The sequence below is a fragment of the Rattus norvegicus genome, chromosome 1 (assembly GCF_021556685.1).
Source record: "Rattus norvegicus strain SHRSP/BbbUtx chromosome 1, alternate assembly SHRSP_T2T, whole genome shotgun sequence".
NCBI lineage: Eukaryota > Metazoa > Chordata > Mammalia > Rodentia > Muridae > Rattus > Rattus norvegicus.
Window position 1 is genome coordinate 255,745,510 of NC_141534.1, and position 24,491 is coordinate 255,770,000.

Sequence of the window (24,491 nt, forward strand, 5' to 3'; positions counted from 1 at the left end):
AGTGGACACCGGAGGAGGCGTGGGCAAAGACTAGGATGATTGGCATAGCGTGTTCCAATCGCTGAGGCTTTTATTCCTTAGGGTGATGAGGATGGTGCGGGTGGCGGGAGTCCCTAGAGGACAGCCTCCTGACCTTCTGGGTCCTGGAGACCTGGGGCGGTGGCCCGCCCTCGGGAATAGTAGAGAACAGGTCTTTCTGTACCAGCTGAGCAGGTGGCTGTCCCCGCCAGGCTCCGTTCCTGCGCACGTTCCTGCGTTAGCCAGGCCGGGCTGACAGCCAAGTCCCCGACACTGGACTCTAGTGGTCCGCCTGGACACGCTGTACCCGATCGCGGGTGACCTTGACCATCTCCACTCAGTGCTTCCGCAGAAAGAAACCTGGGGGTGTTGTCTACCTTGATCGCTGGCAGGAGTGACTCTGCAGAAGGTAAAGGGATGAGCACAGGCTAGTTTGAGAATTTTACCATCCCCGCCCCCACCCCGGTAGGTCACCGGGGCGGAGGAAGCCTTAGCCCTAAAAGACCTTCAAAGATCTAGTGAGGCCTCCCTGTGCAGTGTTCCTCCCACGCAAGCTGTCATCGATTGGCAGATCCCCAAACTGCTGCTGCCTTTTGTCAGGTCAGGCTGCTTCTTCCCCTGAGATTCTATTTCTGTCCAGATCCTTTCTCCACCTGTTGACCTTGAAGATTCACATCTGTCAGCCGTCCATAAAACCTTCTCTTAATACTCCGCCTGGTTAAACGTCTCTCTGTGCGTTGGGGCGTTTTGTTGCCGACGTTACAATTTTAGAAAGTATCCTGATGAGTAGGAGCCTGACTCTGGAGCCAGGCAAGTTAGGTATAGATGCTGGCTGCCACTGACTTACTTGGGGCAGGCCTGTTCCTGCTCTGTGAGATGGAGATAATAATGTTTTCCTCCGGGTTGTTGTGGGGATTAGGTGCGTTAAGACACATAAAGTGTTTAGTCGCACACAGTAAGTGCTCTCTAAATACTAGCTTTGTTATGACACAGGCTCCACACCCCCTCATAGATAGCCTGGGATCTGGGAAACCTTCCTCCGTTTCTTACACTGGATGTTCAACCAATGCTAGAAGCAGCCAGTTCCTTGGTGTTTTGTGAGAAGACAGCATCGAGGCTTCCTTTGGGTGACATGATAAATCTTCACATGAGTTTCCCATTCAGAGGGTAAACATAAGCCATCAAACTTTGGGCAGTGCTTGCTAAGGTTTTCTGTCTTTTTCTTTTCAAAAGCATCACCTTGTCTTTTTAAGGAAACCTCCCATCGCGTTTCATGAATGTTTTCCCCTAACAGTCACAAGCTAATTGTGAAGGTCCAACAACCAGGGTCGAGCACTTTCAGTGCGTCCAAAACTCACAGCCCGAGGGCAACTCTGCACCCTAGGCTTCCTAGAATTTAATTTAGAAGTGTGGTCTTCACAGCGTTAGGCAACAATGTCATGGTCACTCTCTGCGTCATTCCCAGGGAGAAAAGCAACCCTGGGTTACCTAAACACTGTCGGTTTGGCTAAGAACAAATAAATATTTCTCTGTGTGTGCGCATGTGCTCCGTTCAGTTAGGTACACAGCAGCACATATTGGGGGGGTGGGCCGGATTTGCACACGTCTGCATCTGGAGTAGGGGCCAAAGGTGAACATCAGGTGACTTCCTCAGTTGCTTTCCACCTTATTATTTGAGACAGGGTCTCTCACTGAACCTGGACCTCAGGTTCTACTAGACTCTCAGGTCAGTGGGCTTCAGAGACTTGCGGGTCTCTGCTCTCCAGCACGGAAGATACAAGCACACTTTCTCTCTCTCTCTCTCTCTCTCTCTCTCTCTCTCTCTCTCTCTCTCTCTCTCTCTCTCTCTCGGCCTCCACATGTGTGCTGGGGTTCCAAGCTCAGGTCCTGAGGTTTGTACAGCAAGCACTTAGCACTTTTACCGGACGAGTCATCGCCCCAGCCTCCAAATAAATACATATTGACTGCTGTCAGCCTAAAAACCTCCACAGTCAAACCTGTGTGATGGGTTGCTGGATAGTAGTTTTATGTCAACTTGACACAAGCTGGAGTCAAATGAGAGGAAGGATCTCAGTTGAGAGAATGCCACCATAAGATCCACCTGTAGGACATTATATTCATTAGTGATCATGGGAGGGTGGAGTGGCTCGCCCATTGTGGGTGGTACCACCTCTGGGATGGTGTCCTGGATTCTATTAGAAAGCACGCTGAGTAAGCGCGTGCGGGGTGGGGTGGGGTGGGGTGGGGTGTCAGTCAGTTCCCCTCCATGGCCTCTGCATCAGCTCCTGCCTCTAGGTTCTAGCCCTGCTTGAGTTTCTGTCCTGAGTTACTTCAGTGATAGACTTGGATGTGGAAGTGTAAGCCAAATAAACCCTTTCCTCCCCAACTTGCTTTTGGTCATGGTATTTCACCACAGCACTTGAAACCCTAACTAAGACAGATGTGGACAGATGTGGAAGGTGCTGTATACAGTTGTTATTCCTGTCCTGTACATAACACGTGAATTTTAGGGGCTTGGAAAGGTGGGGAAGGATGCCTGCCTTTTACATAGGATTTAAACGTCCTCCTCCCACCTCCTGCTCCCAGGAATGTGAAGCTCTTGGATTTTGCATTTAGAACTCTTCTGTCTTGAACCTTGTAAGCTATTCCCTGAGTAAAAGGCCAAGCTTGAAATAAACAAAATGCCTTCTAGGTCGTTCTAATTTTAACGATTTGACTTAGAATTGACTCAACACTGCCTCCTTGCTGAGGAAATGAGCCAAGCAAAGGGCTTATGAAGAGTAGAACCAGGCAGTCAACCCGAGTGGCCAGAGAAAGGGCAGGTGAGGTCAAAAGACGAGTCTGTAAGTCTCATGATCTTCTGACAAGCTTCTAAAACTGCTCGAGGAGAGTCCTACTGTCTCCTTTCTGTCTCCCACCCCACCCCACCCTCACCTCTTTTCTTCAAAAAGCAAAACTGCAAAAGAGGGATTGGGAGGCCACCTGGCAACAGCTGTATCTGGATCATTCCTTTAGAATATATTTCTTTAGAATATATTTCTTTAGAATATATTCTTTTGGAAACCTGAAACCTCCAGGTATCAATACTGTCCAAAAACACAGGGGGTAGAACATCTGTGGCAACTGTCCGGGCCGCTAAGCTAAGCCATACCTTATATTTGACTCCGTCTTACCCCTGATTGCCCAGGATGTCTAAGCTCAAGAACAAGTTGGGGAGGGAAGAGTTTATAGCACTTTGCACTCAAAGCACAAAATGCTTTGGGATGCTTTGTCTGGGTGTACATGTGCTGTCACTAAGGGCATTAAGGAGCTGAGTTTTATGTTGAACCAATATTTCTTTAGAAACCTAAGCTGCAAGAGAAGATATGTTCAAGGGTCTCTATGTGGCCAAATGCTGGGTTCACCAAGCACGAACCCCACTAAAGGGGTTGTGTTCTGGGATGGTAACTGAATTCTTAGGCTAAAGAAAGCAGTCAGTTTTCAGCTTCTCCCTGAGATTAACTAGCCGGGTCCTGGGTAAGCTTTGGTAGAAGCTTAACTTTGTGCTTACCCGTACAATGTCGTCCTTCTCCACGTATAGCTCCTCCACCAGCATATCCCCAGCCCCAAAACCCTGACTACCTCATGGTTGTACCAAACCAGAATGTGCCTTGCCGTGTCTTATCTCACTGAAGGACACACCCAGTGAGGCCTGGAGCAGACGGGGTCTAAACTTAGTTCTGGACTGGATACTCACATGTGCAGGTTTTATTTAAGGCTCCGAAGACCTTTATGCTCCAAAGATATCAACAGACCTGAGTACTTTGAATGCTACCCTCTACTGTTGACTGTAATTAACTCCCAGAGCACCATTTAGAAATCGTCGTGCTGTGTAATTTTTGTGCTTAAGAAGTATCCTAAGTACAACAGCTAAAAGCCTGACCTCTAAGTGGATTTCCTCTGCATGTCTCCATTTCCTCACCTGCAATATGAAAGTAATAATAGTTCTACTGCAGGGGGTTGCCAGGAAGATTAACTTGTTTATGCAATCGAGCGGTTCCGTGTGAAAGCCCTTTGACTTGTATCTCACAAGAATTCAGCAAATGCTAACAGTGCTCGCCAAGTGTTAATAAGATTCATCTTCATCCCTGACATCACGAACTCTGCTCTTTATTGAACGATGATGAGCAATGCAGGTGAATTACATCTAAACTCAGATTCAGAACACAAGTCCAGCTTTGCCCCGGGTGGTAGTGTTGGCTAACCCCAGCACTTGGGAGGCAGAGGCAAGTGGATCTCTGAGTTCAGGACCAGCCTGGTCTACAGAGCCGGTTCCAGGACATACACTGAGAGATCCTGTCTCAAAAAACAGCTTTGCCTCTTACTAGTTTTGAGACAATGAGTTACTTAAAGTGAGTTTTACCATTCTTATCTGCGAAGTAGTAGCAGATAGATGTGCACACGGTTAGCACATGGGTAGACGTTATTATTATTGTCATAGAGATTCCACTTTAGTCCCTAGACAGCTGGAAGGTAATGGTTGGGCTCTCTTTGAAGTCTGTTTGATCTGGCCTCTTTGTGGGTATGCACTCTGAAATGTGCTCTAAGTGCAAAAGAGGCCAGCTATGGCAGAGCATGCCTGTAATCCCAGCACTTAGAAGGGGAGTTTGAGGTCAGCCTTCAATACGTCATGATTCTAAGAAGCTTTGTAAAGATCTGTGAATGCTAACAAAGTTTAAAGGAAAGGAGATAATATATTCAAAAAAACAAACTAAAATATGAACATGGTAATAATAGCCTTTTACATCTTTCTCCACAAGAGGGAAAAAAAGTCTTAGAAACCATCCCATAATCCTCCTAACATCTGGGGGAACCTTCATTTCCACTTAAAACAGTGGTTCTCAACCTTTCTAATGCTGCAACTTTGTAACACAGTTCCTCATGTTGTGGCGACCCCCAACCATAAGAATATTTTGTTGCTACTTCATAAATATAAGTTTGCTACTGTTATGAATTGTAATGTAAATGTCTAATATGGAGGAAGACCCGGAGGGAGTGAGGGATCTTCACTCATAGATTGAGAATCACTGACTTAAAACAGCAATAAATAAATAAATAAATAAATAAATAAATAAATATTAAAATATATAAATCACAAAAAGAAGTATACTGCCTAAGCAAAAAAAAAAACAAAACAAAAAACAACAACAACAATAACAAAAAACGAAAACACTTCAGAGCGGGTCTTAAAATCAAAACAGATCCCTCCCATGCGGCCCTGTGTCTACCTAGATCTGCTGATTATGGATGCGATGTCTTACGCTAACGTGATGCCTACTTTCTTTTTTGGAGATTTCATTGCCTGCATTTTCGTGAACGGATGCTACCACAAGCATGTGCTCAGAGAGGCCAGAAGAGGGCATCGAACTCCTTGGAGTTAGGCTTACAGGCAGGCTGAATGGAGTCCTCTTGAAGGTCAGGAGTTGATCTTGTGGCAGCCGAGCTGCCTCTCCAGCCCCAGTGACTTCCATTTCATCTCCCTGAGTTGGACCCTTTTCCCATCTGTTTAGTTGGACATGACCTCAGGTCATAAGCTTTTGGCACAAGGTAGATGCAAATGAAAAGATAAAGGGAAAGCAGATTTAATGTCTTTGCCTGAAGGCTGAACTCTTAACAGTATCTTTGTTTAAAAAAGCTTTATTTGTGTAAATGATACATTGTAGCTGTCCTCAGACACACCAGAAGAGGGCATCCGATCCCATTACAGATGGTTGTGAGCCATCACGTGGTTGCTAGGAATTGAACTCAGGACCTCTGGAAGAGCAGTCAGTGTTCCTAACCACTGATTCATCTCTCCAGGCTAAAGTAGAATGAATATATATATATATATATATATATATATATATATATATATATATATATATATATATATATATTTTTTTTTCCTCTCTCTCCCCAACCCCAGGGCTTTAACAAATCTTTTAATTTACATTTCAAAAGAATCTGTACATTTCTGCCCTAGATGGGCAGCGACCACAGCCACCAAGCACAGGAGCAGCTCAACAGACTCAGATTCTTTCTTTAGTCTTCAAGATCTGGGTCACAACCACCTGAGCCTGACCCCCTCTGCTGTAGATTCACAGAGCTGGGGCAACTCGCTTAATCATCTCTCTGGGCCACTCCTTCCTGCCGTTCTCCTGTCCAGAACTCCTGACTGTGCCTTACAACACTTCAGTCATCTACAAAAGCCTCTGGAAATGAGATTACTTTTAGCCAGCGCCAGGGACAAGAACTCTCTTTTAAAGGATGTACTGAATCTTGGTATTCACCACTAAAAGAAAGAATGTGCAACCTGTGCCTCTTTCTAAAATAAAACCTTTAAGGTTTGAAGGGGGAAAAATCCCCCTCTGAACTACATCATTACCAGACACAACAGGCACACAAAGGGCTGAAAGACCTGCGTTTCCACTGCAGACCACACCACAGAATGAAAGATGGCGGGGCCTTCTGCCCAGCGTTCCTCAGTCCAGGCGTGGGAGAGCGATACTCCCCTCCCTCCTGGGCTTGATCCCCACATCTCTGCAAAGGCATGTCTCTCAAACACTGGCCTTGAGCTCTTGATCATGCTGCCCTCACCTCTCTGCGTCCCGAGTCACAGTCTGGTGAATTACTTTGGCTTCCTAGGGCACTGATAGCGTCTAAGTCCAATGTGCTGCCCATTCCTGGTCCCCAATGATGATCCAATCACAAAGGTCACATATGTGGCAACTTCTCTTGTTCTGTTTCATTGTACGGCATCTTCACCGGAGTGGCTGTAAGTTTGTAGCCCTGGATGAAACTTTGTACTGTATGGAGAGCAGGTTCCAGAACAGACTCCTCCCACTTGGAAACATCAATAACGCGCAGGAGTTGGGGGGGGGGGGCGGTAGGGAGGCACTGGAACCCAGTCTGCTCAAAAAGCGGTTTTTGTTTTTAACCCATCGGTTCTGTTTCCCAGCATTTCTCTTAGTTACTTATTTCAGAGCCCCAACACCTAGTTTCTGAAATGTTCTTAAGATTTTAGCGTCTGTGGAAATCTCTCAGCTCTTCCAAGTGCCCAGCAGCCAGCATGCCATCCACTCTCTTAGCCAAGGGCTCATCCAGAACTGACCGCTTTGCGTTTGTCATGTGAGCGTAGCTTGGCGGCCATTTTTGGGTCCACCGGGCTTAGCCGTTTATGGAGTTCATGACCATCTTCCTTTCAAGCTCTACTTTGTGATCAACCACTTTCCTGGTGCCCATCCCCTGGGGCCTGGTAGTTACTAGAACTTTCCAGAGCAGAGACTCAGTATAATAATTGGTTCCTCCCACCACAATGGGAATTTTGTCTCAAGCAAAAATATCTTCAATCAGGGCAGTTGCTCTGTTCCTAAAGTCTATCACGGTGTAGCTGGTCACAAGTGGATTCACAAAACTGATCATGTGCTGACACATCTTTCTGCTCTTGGGCAGAGTTCTTCTTGGTGATGATGTCTAGCCCTTCATAGACCTGTGAGTGTGGATTTTTACCCGATAATGTCACTTCTCTAGTTTAGGATCCGGTTTAGGATCCCTAAAGTCTGTTTGTAGGTTTCTTTATGTAGTATACTTGTGTTCTATTAAAGAACAAAAGCCAAATGGTCCTCAGACTCTGACCAGCCTCATCTCCTCTGGTCTGGAAATAATGGTCAGATGCCAAGACTCTTCCTAAGAATTTCTCGGTAAGGTATTTCAGGTGCCTTTTACAACTGTTACAGAAACAGCTGTGATTTTATTCTTTAAGCCTTCAATGAGAACAATATTCCTGAGATTTCCAGTTTTGCCATCAACTTTAACCTTTGCCCATAAAAACTGTTCAACATTTCCATCTTCTATTGGACGAGCAGGGACCAAATCAAACCTCCAAGTTGATCTCTTAGGCTTCTTGTCTTTCTACGGCATCATCTTGACCGGAGCTGTAGAAAGAGCTTTCTTTCTAGAATTTTAATTTGTATTTATTTTGTGTATGTGTATCTGTATTTTGGGTTTATAAGCATGCCCCAGCACACATATGGGGAGGTCTATGGAAGACTTGGAGTTGGTGTTTTGCAAGTTCTGGGGTTTGAACTCAAATCATCAGGCTCTGTGGGAACCACTCTTACCCACTGTTTTGTTTTGGTTTTTAAGGTAAGAGTCTAAGTCTGTCATCCAGGAGAGCCTCAAATGCACAATGCTCTTGCTTCAGTCTCCAGCGCGCTGGGATTTCAGGCATGTGTTACCATTCCCTATACCTCCGTCCTGTTGTTAGCATCTCTCTGTAAGCTGCCCTGCCGACCTCCATCCACACAGGATGTACGGCTGTAATTCCTCTCCCATTCGGTGAGGCACAGTTTTGGCAACTCATTTTTGAGGAGTTTGAACAAGATGCTGTCATTACTGAAGTAGAAGGGCATAGCAGTGTGAAAAGAGAACAACAAAACAAATGCGGCCTCAACTGAGCAGAGCTCACACCATCAGTAAAAGCTCGTGTGGATTATTCCTTGACGAAGTGCACTGAGGATAGCATCACCAGTTTAATTCTGAGAAACCAAAACTCGAGGGACGTTCAAGGAAAGAACTGGACGGTGCCCTTCGGAAGAGTCAAGGATTTGAAGATAAAGAAACCCTGAAGACTGCCCCACCTCGCAGACACAGAGGACGCATGATCATTAAATACAATATGGTATCCTAAAGCAGTATCTCAAGACGCTGTAATTGATGGCTCTACTCTTGCTCAAAGCCAGCAGAGCCGCGCTCCTAACATTTCAACATTTGCCAGTAGAGGGCAGCACTGCCTTTTTTTGAGAAATGTTGAGCATCTAGGGGAAAAGCTCCCAACGGTTGTCATTTTTGTTTTTAATCTTACTTTACCCATGCAAGCTCTCTTGAGATTTATTTTTCTTATTGCTTGTGTGATTTTATAGAGAGAATCCCACACCTTCTGTTGCTTAATAAATGGAAGATGGAGCAATTAGTGAAAAACAGGTTTCAGCTGTCCTGACGGGTATGCGTCTGGCAAAGGTAAACCTTAGGTAACCAGATGGCAGTACTGTGTGAACACAGTAAATGCTTCTGAACTTTCTAGATAGTCTTTCTGAAGCAGGATGTGGTTTTTTTAATGTGTGTAAATCATATGGTCATAACCCTGATGATGGCTTCTAAATTCCTACTCACTGACTTCATTCCGCTGTGTCAGTGTTCATTTCTAGCACACTTGGGGTGGATCAGGGCAAATGCAGACAGAGCCCAGGTATTGTGACTTTAAGGAACGATGTTTCACAGGGTGGGGGAGGAACTTCTTTGCTGAAGCTGAGGTTACCTGAAAGGTTTTTGTAAACAGTTTGTATGCTAGCCTGATTCTATTACACTATGATTTGAATTTCTCTAAGCAATAAAGGGGGAGGGAGGAGAAATCTGACTTTTGTACTAAATGTAGTTCACTCTCTTTGTCAGGAGAACAGAGAGGAGTAATAATCCTACTTTTAGAAAATACATAGCCCAAGTATTCTTAGTGTATTTAGGTTCTGTTCTGACCCTGGAAAGATTTTTGGCAGCGACTCTTCAGTGCTAACTTAAACAAACCTTCTGAGGAGAAAGTGGGGACAGACATTGAGTCTAGCCTCAGCCTTGCCTTGTCAACTGGGCAAATTATAACCTCTGAGTCCGTTTCCTCCACTCTTACGGGATTTATTAGAAGGGTTGATTTAGAAAATGGCATTGCTCAGTGGTTAGAGTCCTGGCTGCTCTTCCACAGGACCCTGGTTTGATTCCCAGCACCACATGGCTGCTAACAACTGTCTGTAACTCCAATCCCAGGGGATCTCATGCCTTCTTCCGGCCTCTGTGAGCACTACACATACATGTGGCACACAGACATATATGCAGACGAAACACCCATACACATAAAAACAAATAAATGAGTAAATTTTTAATTGCTTTAAAAGCTGTTTTGACACCCAATACGTTTTTCTATCACTGTAGCCCAAAGAGATTAGTAACTGTTCTAAACACAAAAGATTTTCTGTCTCCTCCCATTTGGGATCTTTACACTGCCTGGATTGTTGGCTAATTGTCAGGTAACCTTAACTATCTCCCTAACTTGATTGCTGACTTCTAAACACCCAAAACCATTAGACCTAACTTTCTGCATTTTCCATGACAAAAAAAGGTATTTGGTGCCTAATTGCAACATGAATATTTGTCGATTGATTAAAGACAAGCTCTTTAAAACTACATAATTACAAAACTAGCTCTTTTACTGTGGTTTAAAAAAAGGACATTACAGTCTTGACCATCTTTTTACAGAAGCGTTAGTCATGTTCTAATGGTTGTGTAACAGCGCCATCCAGGATGAACCCTCCCACGTTGCCGGTTCCTAGTTCCAAGAAGCTTCTTCATTGACTAAGCAAAACAAGAAAGGAATACAGGCGTTTTTAGGAGTTTTGCTGTTAGGGGGAGGTGTGACTATGTTACCCAGAGGCTTCTGTCCTTCCCTGTGGACAGTCTGCACTACTCTCCCTAAGCTGTGGATTAGCTGCAGGCTATAGGCCTGGGCAGAGGCACCAGAGAAGAAGCACTTTCACGAATCGTTTATGTCTGGTACATAACTGAACACTAACGAGAAGAAAACTATTAGGGCAAAAAGTATAAATTCACTTTCACAATTATTTGATTTTCAGAATAACTGAATAATGTTACGTGGTGAAAACAATGATTTTTTTTAAGTGTGTGTGAGTGTTTTGCCTGCATGTTTTTGTGTGTACCATGTGCGCAGTGCCCTCAGAAGTGAGGACATGTTGTTGGATCCCCTGGAACTGGAGTTACAGACAGTTGTGAGCTACGATGTGGGTGCTGGGAACCGAGCCCTGCACGAGGAATAAGTGCTCTTAACCACTGAGCAATGTCTCTAGAGCTCCCCTCAAAACAAACAAACAAACAAAACCAATAATTGATCACAAACTCAAGCTGCCAACAAATCACTCTCATTATTAAATTGGAGTCACCCCAATTTTGATTACCAGTTTTGGTGGGTGATGCCCATCACGAAGCAGATGAAAACGTAAAATACTGATTACCGTTGGGGAGAGCGTGTCAGCATCACCGTGGAGGACAGTGCCACTGCATAGACTCTGAGAGAGCATCTCCACAACATTAAAGTGTGCACGCCACGTCTGCTCTAAGAGCCTGACCTGGTGAAATGTGTGCAGATCTGCAAAGACAGGCAGTTACACAGACAACGTGCACTGCAGCACTCTTTTAATAACAACAACAACAAAAAAAACCTAGCAAATAATAGTGTTGTTTTTATAAACTCTGAAATCATACTTTTGTTGAAAACTAACAGATTTGAAAGGGATTTCATAAGGATACAAATTAATGTAGAATGAAAATTGGGTAGAAAACGGAGGAGAGTAAACAGGTTCTGTCAATCACACATGCAGTACTTTAAAACTCAATGTGTTTCTCAGTAAAGTCGATAGCCAAGCTACAGTCTGAGGCTGGTTGGAAAGCTTAACAAGTATTGCAAAGCCCTTGCTAGCTGGTGTGGTGGTGAGAACCTTTACCCTAGCACTCAGGAGACAAAAGCAGGTGGGTCTCTGTGCGTTCAAGGCCAGCCTGGTCTACATAGTGAGTTCCAGGACAGCCAGAGCTCCTTGGTGAGACAGTGCCTCAAAAACAAGCAAAGAGACAGACCCTTTGCTAACAAACTGGTGGTTTCTAAAAATATAAAGGGCAGGGAGATAGTTCAGCAAGAAAGACATCTGCCACCAAGCCAGAGCACCTACAGGCAAGCCCCAAGACCCAAGCAGAAAACTGATTCTTGTCATCTGTCCTCTGAATGCCACATCTATGTTGTGGCATGGGGTTGCACCTGCATGCACACACACACACACACACACACACACACACACACACACACACACACACACACAAAATAAAAATAAGCATACATCCCAAGATACTTCATCCTGCAATTGAGATCATTTCTGGGATCTAGTGGCCAGTCAAGAAAAAGTTATAAAAATAAATAGCATTATTGTTCTATCTGAGTTTTTACAGGAGTTGACGCCAACTCTCCTAGTGCCTAGCACCTACCAGACACAAGCATCTGTAGGTAGGAGCAGCTCAGTATTTTCCCTGGATCTATTGGTGCTTCTAACTGCCTCACCCATTGTAGGGCTGTATTTATTTAACAACATTTATATAACGCTCACTGTCTTCCAGGTACCGGCTAAGTGCTTTACAAATACTAGCTCATTCTAATTGTATAACAACTGAAGTAGGTGGTCTTATCCCATCTAACAGATGAGGTAATTAAGGCAAAAAGCAGTCAAGCGATTCACCCAAGTTGGCTCAGCTAGTCAAGATAATACGGATGTGAGCACAGGCAGGCTGCCCGTAGAGTCCCCCGTTCCACCTTGCCAGGCTGCTTCCCACGTGAGAAAACTTATAGAAGGCAGGCATCGCTGGAGAGAAAAAATCATACAGCGCTTTTGTCAGAGGATCTCAGAATATTTTATTTTTCATACCTAGAAATCATTCCCATAGCCTCCCTTTGAGAGAGAAAACGATTTTAAGAAGATAACCGTGTGTGACTGGGTCACCGTTTGTGGGTCTAAGTAAGGATGGGTGGTGGTGGTTTGGGTTTTTTGAAACAGCTTCTCGATTTGTAGCCCAGGCTGACCTCAAGCTCAGGTTCCTCCTGCCTCAGACTCTCAAATGCCAAGATTAAAGCAAATGCTACCACACCCTGTTATTATGTTTGCTGAGAGGGAGGGAGCTCCTGCCCCTGTATGTGGTCACTGCATTTGCTTTCTGACATCACAATAATTTCTAGGACAACAGTTCCAATTTCCTGCTCTAGAAATGGAGGAAACATTCGAAGAATTACCTGTGCCGGAACTATTTACAGAGTAAGGTGTGTGTGTGTGTGTGTGTGTGTGTGTGTGTGTGTGTGTGTGAGTGTGGGTGGGTGTGTGTGAGTTAGTGTGTGTGAGAGAGTGTAATGTGAGTGAATGTGTGTGTGAGTATGTGAGAGAGTGTATGTATGTATTGTATGAGTGTGTGTGTGTGAATGTGTGTGAGTATAATATGAGTGAGTGAATGTGTGTGAGAGAGTGTAATGTGAGTGAATGTGTGTATGTGAGTGTGTGAGAGAGTGTATGTATGTATTGTATGAGTGTGTGTGTGAATATGTGTTGGTGAGTATATGTGTGTACGTATGAGTGTGTGTGTGTGTGAATGTGTGTGTGTGGGTGTATGTGAGTGTGAGTGAGTGGGTGTGTGTGTGAGTTAGTGTGTGTGTGTGAGAGTGTAATGTGAGTGAATGTGTGTGTGAGTGTGTGAGAGAGTGTACGTGTGTATTGTATGAGTGTGTGTGAATATGTGTGGGTGAGTGTATGTGTATATGTACGAGTGTGTGTGTGTGTGAACATATGTGTGAGTTGTATGAGTGTGTGTGTGAGTGTAATATGAGTGAGTGAATGTGTGTGTGAGTGTAATATGAGTGAGTGAATGTGTGTGTGAGAGAGTGTAATGTGAGTGAATGTATGTGTATGTGAGTGTGTGTGAGTAGGTGTGTGTGAGTAGGTATATGTGTGTTTGATATGTGTGTGTGAGAGAGTGTATGTGTATATTTGTATGTGTGTGTATGAGTGTGTGTGTGTGGATGAGTGTGGGTGAGTTGTGTGTGTGAGTGTAATGTGAGTGAATATGTGTGTATGCGTCCATGTAACTCAAACAAAAGTGTCCCCAGCAACCCTCTAGTCCTAAACTTGAGAGACTTCTTGAAAGGTTGCATTTTTCTCCAAGTTTCATTTCATTTCCATTTTAGTTTAACTTCATCCCACAACCTGGTGTCAGTGTCTTGATCTTCGTGACTGACTCTGTCTCTGGGTCTTCGCTCAGCATCTACAGTGGGCAGCATCGCATCCGGTGGTCAATAGGACATAATCGTCAAAGTTCTGCGTTCTATATGGGCAGTCACGTGGTTTCAAGGAAAACGTTAAAAGCGTTAATATTTATTAACTAAATTTTAACTCAATATGAGGGTAAAGTATCATTTTTGACTTTTGTTTTCCTATCACTTTTAGCTCCTATTCCAAAAGGCTAAAGCACAAAGATACCATGACACGTATTATAATTCGTGATAACAAAATACAAACACTTTTAACTGATTAAGATTTGTGAGGAAGGTGATGGAGAGATGGCTCAGTGGTTAAGAACACTGGCTGCTCTTGCACAGGATCTGGGTTCAATTCCCAGCACCCACCCGGCAGCTCACAACTGTCTGTAACTCCAGTTCCAGAGGACCTGAACCCCTCACACCAAGGCACATAGAATTAAATAGAAAGAAAGAAAGAAAGAAGGAAGGAAGGAAGGAAGGAAGGAAGGAAGGAAGGAAGGAAGGAAGGAAGGAAGGGAGGAAGGAATGCCAAGTATGGTGCTACACACCTTTAGTCCCAGTCTTCGGGAGGCAGAGTGGATCTCTGTGAGTTCGAGGCCAGCCTGATCTACAGAGCAAGTTCCACGATAGCAAGGGCTACACAGAGAAATCTCAAAGCAAAACAAAAAGAAAGAAAGGAGACAAGAGAGAAACGTGAATAAAATTCAAAATGTAATCATAGCATACATCTGAGTTACAGCGAGAAATGGGCAGGTGTGGTGGTGACACTTGTAACCCTATCCCTTAGGAAACAGAGGCAGGAGGATCAGGAGTTTAAAAAAAAATCACCCTTAGCTACAAAAATGAGTTCAAGATCATCCCAGATACCCTAAAACCTTCTCTCTCAAAAAAAAAAAATGAGGAAGAGGAAGTGGGGGAAAGGGAAAGTGGGAGACTGGGAGACAGCTTAGTCGGTAACAATGTTTGCTGCTGAGGCAGGAGAATCTAAATTCAAATCCACAACACGCAGATGGAAAGCGGGGAACAGTGGTACACATGCGTAATCTCCACGCCGGTAAGATGCAGACAGGAAGTTCTGATGGGTCGCCGAGCTAAACTGGTGAGTTCCAGATTCACAAAGAAACCCCGTCGAAAACTGAGGTGGACCACAACTGAGAAGGCCAGCAAACATCGGTCTTCCAGCGTCTCCATCTATACACATACCCACGTAAACACAGAAGGAAAAGAGGAGGAAAATATGTCCTAATTAGTTTTATTTTACTTAGGTTTCTTATAGCAGTGAGACAGAGCATGAATGACTGGCACTGCCCAGAGAGTTGGGCATGGATGCCAAGTGGGGCTGCAGAACGGTCTCTGGAGATCATCGTGTCAGAAAGAGTAGATGCTGGCAGAGACAAAGTCACAGCTGGCACCTCTGGTTCCCCCCCTCCACCCCCGGGGGGGGGGCGTGTGTGGCTGTGACTGAGGCAAGGAAGGTTGGTGAGGAACTTCTATCGGAACCACCGCAGAAGGGAAGGCTGTTGTCAGAGGCAAGACAGGAAGAAAGCGCCAGCCTCATAGCCCATCGATGGTATGACAGCCAGCATCGCAGACACTCGATGCTGTTCCAGAATATGCCCTCATTTAAGTCATGGGACGAGGGTGACGGCATCTCAGCTGATGAGGATGAAGGGCCTCTCTGTTCTCCATCCTTTCTCCTTTCACCCTTGTGTTATACATAGTTGCACCGAGACTATGGAATAAGAGTTTGCACTGTCCTGAGCTCACTGCGTTTTATCTGTTTTATATAGATAGGTTCACAGTGTTCTCAGGTCAGCAACACAATGTTGCCTAGGTGTCTGTCAGAACTGCAAAGTCAGGCTCACTGACTCAGAACCTGGATTTTTTTTTTTTTTTTGGTTCTTTTTTTTTCCGGAGCTGGGGACCGAACCCAGGGCCTTGCGCTTCCTAGGTAAGCGCTCTACCACTGAGCTAAATCCCCAGCCCCTAGAACCTGGATTTTAAAGTCTCAGCTTTTTCTTTTTAATAAACAAACACACATTACATGCACATCATTTATATACACAACTACTGATAATAACAATAATAGTAATAATAATTTTGAAGTTCCTCAGGTAAATCTAATATATTCCCAGAATTGACCATCAAAAGTGGAATATGGCGGGGCCAGACGCAGTAGCACATGCCTTTAATCCTGGCACTCTAGAGGCAGAGACAGGAAGATCTCTGTGAGTTTGAGGCCAGCCTGGTCTACAGAGTGAATTCCAGGACAGCCAGGACTAGAGAGAGAAAAATTCTACCTCAAAAAGACTGAGAGAGCAGGAGTTGGGGTGGGGGAGATACAGGTCTAGTGAGATGGCTTGGTGGGAAAAGGGCTTGCTGTCCAAGCCTAGTATCTGAATCCAATTCCCAGGACTAACATAAAGGCAGAGAGAGAGAACCCACTCTACAGAGCTGCCCTCTGACCTTCACACTTGTGACACAGTGCCTAAGCATACACCCGTGTGCGTGCATGTGAGCACACAATAACAATTTTTAGAGAGCATGATAAGATATGAGAGGGGGAAATACAGGTCTTCACTAAGGCACAACGTGTAACAAATAGTGAGCTGAAGCATGGTTTGAGCCTTACCCACCGACCCTGCAGTTCTAGCCCTAAGAATCTATCTTGCCAAAACACGTGTACACAGACATACATGCACAAAGAGTCTCTGTTGTGTGTATGACGAAGGTTTTGGAAACAATTTAGTGTCTACTGTTGGTGAATGATTACACAGTGGGCTTCTCCTAGAGGGCATTGTTGCACTAAATCTAAATGAATGAGGCAGAATTGTCTGTACCCCAGGAAACGGCTCCAAGACGTGCTATTCACGCAAAACAAAGCACAGTTGCATAACAATATGCGATGGGTAATCTTAGTTCTAGAAAACAGAACTCTGTGTGTGTGTGCGTGCGTGCGTGTGTGTGTGTGTGTGTGTGTGTGTGTGTGTATACGCGCGCGTGCGCATAAGTAAATGCTTAAACAGACCATTGGAGGATACTCACCGAATCGTTGAGAGTGGTTATCTCTGGGAATGCAGGAGGGTGAGGGTGAGCGTGACTATTGTGAACACATTCCAGAGCTGTTGGTCCTCATGCCGTCTGTAGTCCTGGGTAAAAACCATTATTTGAAGTAATTACTATGTTAGTGTTATATAATATTAAATGTAGAATTGTGTGGTGACTGGTACACTGGGCTGATAAAAATAAAGCAAATCTATAATATCAGTTCAAAGTTAAACCTGCTAGGGCACCTCTGACTTTTGTCATTAAGCTTGCTGCTTCTTAACTAGGGGATGGGGGCGGGGAGTCCCTCTGGCCCCTCCTCCCATGCAACCTTAGCCTTGCATAGATTCTGACTCTGGCTCTCCAGGTAACTCACCTACCTATTCAAACAGCTCAATTCTAGAAGGAATCCTGTGACACACTTTGTACATTCTCAGGGGACAGAGGCCACCTACTATGCCTGCCTGAGTAGGTCCTCCCCCATTTAGGTAGATGAAGCAAATAGGTGAGTTACTCTGTAGCGGGAGTGGGGGTGGGAGGATGAGGGTGGGGAGTGAGGAGTTGGGGGGGATCTCTGTCCTGTCTGGTCCCCCATGGTTCTTAGTCTGTAGAAGAGCTAGCCCTGGAAGTGCATAATGAGAGCGGCTAGTGAGGAGTCACACCTCCACACCCCAGGCCATCCCCTCAGCTCTGAGAGACATGAGGGAATCACTCTAACAGCAGTGAACAGAGTTAGAGCTGAGGCTGGCCAACAGAGAGAGGCTTCCAGCCCCCAGAGAGCCCAGAGAGCTCCTCAGAACCTTTCCTTCACCCTCTTCTGCTCCCCTTTTATTTCAAGTTACAGAGCCTGACAGAGCTTGACAAGGAAACTTGTAGTGACATCCCCCAAGGGAGGAGAGTTCTGCTCATTTATCTGTGACAGTCAGAGTAGATGTCACCTACAAAACATTTCTCTCGCCTGAAACAAGTGCTCCAGGACAGCCCTGTCACCCTCAAAAGACCCAGTGGGAAGATACCAGATCAAGATCCATCTACCACAATTCAGATTTCTTGAGAAATAAATTCACTTTGAAGCAGACCGTTCATGGAAATAGAGTGTTCATTTTAATTTTCCTCAGAAAGGTACTGTCAGAGAAGGCAAATGAATGAGCTTTGATTTCCACATATTTTCTGGTTCAGTCCCTCCAGCTGGACTTTCAGGGCTCATGGCCAATTCAAGAGCTGAGAAATCGGCCCAAGGTTCGATGCTGGGGAGTCTGGGCCCATGATTTTGCCGCCTTACACAGGAATATAAATGAACAAGAATACCTGTCTACGCCCCCAGAGAGGCTGGACTGAGCAGCACTGCCAAATCTTCACAGGATGCCCCCCTTGTTCTCTGATTTTGACATGCCTCAGAAACAATGGGGAAACCCATTTAAACTACAGAGCCTGGTTCAGAAGGCGGGGCGTAGAGCCAAGGAATCAGCATTCGAGCATCAGTTGATTCTATGTTACTTGTTTTTGTTTTTGAAACAGGGTCTTATTGTAGCGGAGGCTAGCTTCACACCCGGCGAACAAATCCTTGAATCGTTCTCTTCCTGCCTCCACCTCCTGACTGCTGGGATTACACCGGCATGCATCACCGCGCCTGAGGAGCAAACTCAGCTTTCCGTGCGCAACGAGCATGCAACCAGCCAAGCCCTAGCTGGTTCTGGAGACAGGCGATTTCGGCCCTTCCGGAAGCCCTTTAAACACCTTCTGGTACCTATGGTGATACCTTTGGCAAGGCTCCTAACCCCCCTTCCAACCACACCTCTCGGTGAAGAGTCTCTCCCCCTTGCCTGCTAAGCCTGGAGCTGGTTCTCAGTGGCTGTCCTCATTTGAGAAAAGGCCAGTTAATCACCTGGAAATATTCACCCTGAAGGTGACCACAGTCCCTGGAGATGGTACCAGCAGCAGAGGCGTCCCCCTGTACCGCCGGGTGCTCTGGTGACCGTTCCCTCTGGGAGGCAACTCTGCTGAGCCTGCAGCTGTGTGGTTTTGTCACCGGTAGCTGCTGATTTGAACCAATTCTTCAAAAGTAGCTCCCAGGTCCTCAAACCTTGGTATGCATCAGAATTCCCAGCAGTGTCATTAAAGTCTAAGGCCCAGCCCCATCCCAGAGCCACCCTGGGGCAGAAACTGCTTAGTAAGTAGTTCACTAACCAGCAGGGAAGACTCACCCAAGCCAACGCTTAAGAACTGCCACTTAAAAGAAACGTCATAGAGATAACGTTACTTTGACTATTTCATACGCTCATATGATGCGTTTTAATAAAATCTGTTCTCCATTCTCTCCCTCCAGCTCCTCCCCGATCCCCTAACCACTTTTCTCTCCCAAATTCATGTTCTCCCCTCATCAACTAAGTCCACTGTGTGTGCATGGGTGTAGAACCATCTACTGACAGCACTGAAGAAAACACACACACACACACACACACACACACACACACACACAGAGTTATATATGTACATAATATATACATATATTTACATATATACATACACACATACATTTACATACATTTATATATACATATAAATCTATACATACATATATAAATACATTTACATATATCCATCTATACATACATATACATATATACATACATATATGTCCTATTTTTTTAGATAGGGCCTCACCTACATGGCCCTGGCCTTGGTGGAGCTTGGTACATAGACCAGCCTGACTTCAAAGTCATGGAGATCTGCCTTCCCAAATGCTGGGATTTAAGGCAAATGCCACCACACCTAGCTTAACAATACTATTTTCGAAGTCCAATCAATGTATTGCAAATACAGAACTCTCAAACATTATCGACAGAAAATCCAATTGCTGTTTGCCCAATAATCCTCCATCAGAGCATCCAAACACCTTCCTAGAGGAAAAGCTACAAGAATAGGTATTCTTAGCAAGAGATCTACAACCGAAAATTTTAATTGTTATTTTTTTTGAGACATGTTCTTAAACTATAACCTCAAACTCACTACGATCCTCCTGTCTCGCCCCCAGTCCTAGGATTACAGCAGTGAGCTAGCGTACTCAACAAAAACTTGAACTTTGCAAGCTGACTAAAGGTTATTTTTAACGTTATAAAAAGTATAGTGATGATAGCAATGAGTATTTATTAGGCTAATTAGATATTTAGTTATAATGTCAACACGTTATAATTATGATAGAGTATATCACTTTCCCAGTGCCCCCTCCAATTCCTCCTATGCTTCCCCAACTCTCAAACTGATATCCTCTTTGATTACACACATTTTGTGTATGTGTGTGTGTGTGTGCACAAATACATAAGACCATCTGCCGAGTCTTTTTGTTCTTTGTGTGTATGTGGTTTCTTTTATTAACCTGACCCTGATATAAGCACTTTCCACAGGTTAGCAGCTGAGGAAGCTGAAGCACAGAGAACCTAACTGGGCAAGGTTTGCACAGCTGCTAGGCAGTGGAGTTAAGATCAGAACCCAGAGCCCAGGTCTTGGCCACCATTGCCTCGCTTGCATTTATGGATCAGGAATCTGAGACCCTGGGCCTGCATTAGGGATTGCCCTACAAAGATACTGTGACAGAGAAGAGAGCATTGCCCCGCCTTTGGTTCCCACAATGCAGTGAGTGATCCTCCAAAAGCATAAGCACACTGTTCCCTGCAGAGTGAGGACAGAGGCTAGAGAAGGAGGACCAGGGGAGGCCTCTCAGAAGAACTGAGGGCCAAGCTGCAGTCTGAAGGCGGGCGTGAGTTAGCTAAGAGAGCAGTGAGCAAGCTCAGAAAGACACACCGAGTCCCGGTTTTAATGAACCCTGTAAAGTGTAAACATTGCACGTGCAACTGAACTATTAAAGTAGTGGGCAGAGCGTGTACCTATCTAAGGGTGTTCTGGCCTGATCTGAGGACAAGACACATGTCAGAAGCATGCAATGGTGCCTGAACCCTGGCAGAGAAGACCTCAGTGATAAAAGATGGCAGCAAGAGAGAGGGAAAGAGACCCTCAAAAGAGACCCAGACAGGTGACATAAGGTCCCCCAGGACTACACAAGTTGTAACCAGAGTTTAGAACTCAAAATGTCTCTAATCTTGAACTCAGTATCTCAAATATAACTTTTTCTGAGCATCTAAAATCACAGTAGATACAAAGTATCTGTATTTTGCAGGAGTTCGTTTGTTCTTTTTTTTTTTTTTCTTTTTCTTTTTTTTCCGGGGCTGGGGATTGAACCCAGGACCTTGCGCTTCCTAGGCAAGCGCTCTACCACTGAGTCAAATCCCCAACCCCAGTTCGTTTGTTCTTACAACAAAAATCTGAGACGTGATTATTGAGAGCACCCCCTGAGTTCTGCCGAGGAAGCAAACTCCTGTCTTCTGGCTGGCTGGTGATAGCCTGCAAGGCAGTCATGCCTTCCGCTGGGCTATGTTTTGTGCTTTACCTCAGTATGTCCCTCAAGGGATGCCGTCCATTAACGGACACTTAGGATTTCTCCTCAGAAGTCTTCCCATGGGGCTGGGGATTTAGCTCAGTGGTAGAGCGCTTGCCTAGGAAGCGCAAGGCCCTGGGTTCGGTCCCCAGCTCCGGAAAAAAAGAACCCCCCCCCAAAAAAAGAAGTCTTCCCATATGGCACAGGACCATCTACACACATCCAGGAGTCACTCTGGGTAGCCACAATCCTCCAAGGAGCAAATTAAATGTTAGCAGTAATCTTGTTTCCTCCGCCAACATATATGTCTCCTTCAAAAGGCAGGGTAATGAACATCACTGCTTCTGTAGCTTACTGTTTTATTTAAATAGTCCATTGCCATTTTTAAACAAAGTGTAAGTGGATAGATGATAGATAGATAGATAGATAGATAGATAGATAGATAGATAGATAGATGATAGATAGATGATAGACAGATAGATGATAGCTAGATAGACAGATAGATAGATGATAGATAAATAAATAGATAGATAGATGATAGATAGATAGATAGATAGATAGATAGATAGATAGATACATAGACAGATAGATAGATGATAGATAAATAGATGGTAGATAGATAGATAGATAGATAGATAGATAGATAGATATAGATGATAGGTAGGTAGCTAGATAGATAATAGATGATAGATAGATAGATAGATAGATAGATAGATAGATTTATTGATTAATGATAGGTAGATGATAGACAGACAGATGTGAGATGTAAAAAATTCCAAACATGGTTTTTTTGTTTGTTTTATTTTGTTTTGTTTTTTGGTTGTTACTGCTTTGGTTTGGTGTGACTTGGTTTTTAGAGACAGGGTTTCTCTGTGTAGCCCTGGCTGTCCTGAAACTCATTCTGTATCCTAGGTTGGCCTCAGCCTCCAAGATCTACCTCCCTTGCTCTCCGAGTGCTGGGATCAAAAGTGTAAGCCACCATACCTGGCTGTGTATAAACTTTAAAAAAAAAAAAGTTAACTTCCCCTTCTACCTGTCTCCCACCCCACTCGTTTCCTACAACTTCATTAATCTCAATCCAGAACTATTCATTGTTGACAATTGGGCCTAGATCCTTATATATAATTTTCAATACATGTGTGCATATCTAAACACCCTTTTAAATGAAAAGGTACAAACTGCCTATATTGTTCTAAAACTAGCTTAGCCTGGAAATGTCTTAAGTTGGCTTTAAAACCTAGCATAGAAAGCAATGGGTGTCGTCTTGACGTTACTATCCGGCCACTTGTCGTTAGACCTGGTGCTTTAACCCTCTGGGAAGTGGGGTGCTGGGGTTTGCACACCCTGTGAAGGCACCCAACAGCAGAGTGCACCCCAGCCTGAGACCTGCTTCGTAAGCTGTGTGATGATCTTCCTGTCAGAGTGACGGCTTCCTTCGCTTTCTCCTCTCTGCCACCCAGCCTGTGGGGTACAAAAGCCCTTAGTGCTTTAACTGTCCTTTTGAGTCCATTTGAGCTGTTCCTGGGAGTCTTTGGACTCCTTTTGTTCTGCAGACCGTAGCAAGGAGCCCAGAAGAATGTTACCTTGCTAAAAGTTTCAGACTACAAATGTGCCAGGTTTGTTCTTCCCTTTCCTCCCTCTTTAGTGGGTTGGGTGTTTCCCTCTCGGCCTCTCCCTCTAATCCTGCTGCTACTCAGAGTAAGGGATGTTTGTTGTTTTAATGCTCTTCTTACAGAGGCTAAGACTCTGGAGGATGTAGGTTCAACAAACAAACCACTGTCCTCACCTTACAGCCTTATGCTACAGGATTTAGGAGGCACTGAGGACCGGCTCCTGTTACCAGGAATTGGCTTTAAAACTTGAACTCATGTTTGAATTGTGCTTTTCGACCCCTTTAAAGAACCTTCTAGCTAGAGACTGGCTGACCATATTTAAACTGAAGCTAAATCCTACAGCCTCAAACAATTCTGTTAAGGAGGCAAAGGGAGCATTGGGGAAGCAATTAGAGAGGGGTTGACAGCCCTATCGGGAGCTACAAACCCCAGAGCAATAGTGAGGGGGGAACCCAGACTCAGAATAGCTTGGCCTCCAGGGAGGAAGTAGAGCTACAACTAGTTATTTTTTTAAAAGATTTATGTATTTATTTTATGTACATGAGTACACTGTTGCTGTCTTCACACACCAGAAGAGGGCATCAAATCCCATTACAGATGGTTGTGAGCCACCATGTGGTTGCTGGGAATTGAACTCAGAACCTCTGGAAGAGCAGTCAGTGCTCTTAACCACTGAGCCATCTCTCCACTAGGCCCCGACAGCTAGTTTTGATGATGATCTGCAAAGCTTAGGCAGAAAGTAGGAGGGTTTTCAAGTCCCTGGTAACCGAGAGGATTCATGTCTTCTTATATTCTAACATTTTAAGTTTCTGTTTGGGGACTGGCTAAGGTAAGCTTGATGAATGCAGAGACCCTGCTGTGTTTGTTTGCCAATGAATGTGGGACAATGCCTCACATGTAGATATCCAATAGATGCTTGGGTGTGTGGGTGGGTGGTAGTTAGGTGGGTGGATGGGTGGATGGATGAGTGGGTGGGTGGATGGATGGATGAATGGATGGATGGATAGATGAATGGATGGTTAGATGGATGGATGGATGAATGGATGGATGGATAGATGAATGGATGGTTAGATGGATGGATGGATGGATGGATGGATGGATGGATGGATGGATGGATAGATGGATGGATGAGTGGATGGATGGATGAGTGGATGGATGGATGGATGGATGAGTGGATAAGTGGATGGATGGATGGATGGATAAGTGGATGGATGGATAGATGGATTGATGGATAGATGGATTGATGGATAGATGAATGGATGGTTAGATGGATGGATGGATGGATAGATGGATGGATGAGTGGATGGATGGATGAGTGGATGGATGGATGGATAGATGGATGGATGAGTGGATAAGTGGATGGATGGATGGATGGATGGATAAGTGGATGGATGGATAGATGGATTGATGGATAGATGGATTGATGGATAGATGGATGGATGAGTGGATGGATGGATGGATG

At 44.8% G+C, this 24,491-nt stretch overlaps 2 long non-coding RNA genes and 1 pseudogene across 2 annotated transcripts in view; 1 reads left to right on the forward strand and 2 right to left on the reverse strand.

Moving 5' to 3' along the window:
• The first annotated feature begins 105 nt into the window (after positions 1-105).
• On the forward strand, positions 106-9,015 carry LOC147997123 (uncharacterized). The gene is made up of 2 exons (XR_015653401.1): positions 106-427; positions 8,182-9,015. It is a non-coding gene; the product is annotated as an uncharacterized LOC147997123 (long non-coding RNA).
• Positions 6,594-7,680, reverse strand: Trit1-ps1 (tRNA isopentenyltransferase 1, pseudogene 1; annotated as a pseudogene).
• A 5,472-nt stretch (positions 9,016-14,487) lies between the features above and the next one.
• LOC147997124 (uncharacterized) overlaps positions 14,488-24,491 on the reverse strand; it is an 80,772-nt gene continuing 70,768 nt past the window's right edge. The window contains exons 5-6 of the long non-coding RNA XR_015653402.1: positions 16,985-17,088; positions 14,488-15,130 (exon numbers count right to left, since the gene is read on the reverse strand). This is a non-coding gene — a long non-coding RNA (uncharacterized LOC147997124). The remainder of the gene's footprint in view (positions 15,131-16,984; positions 17,089-24,491) is intronic.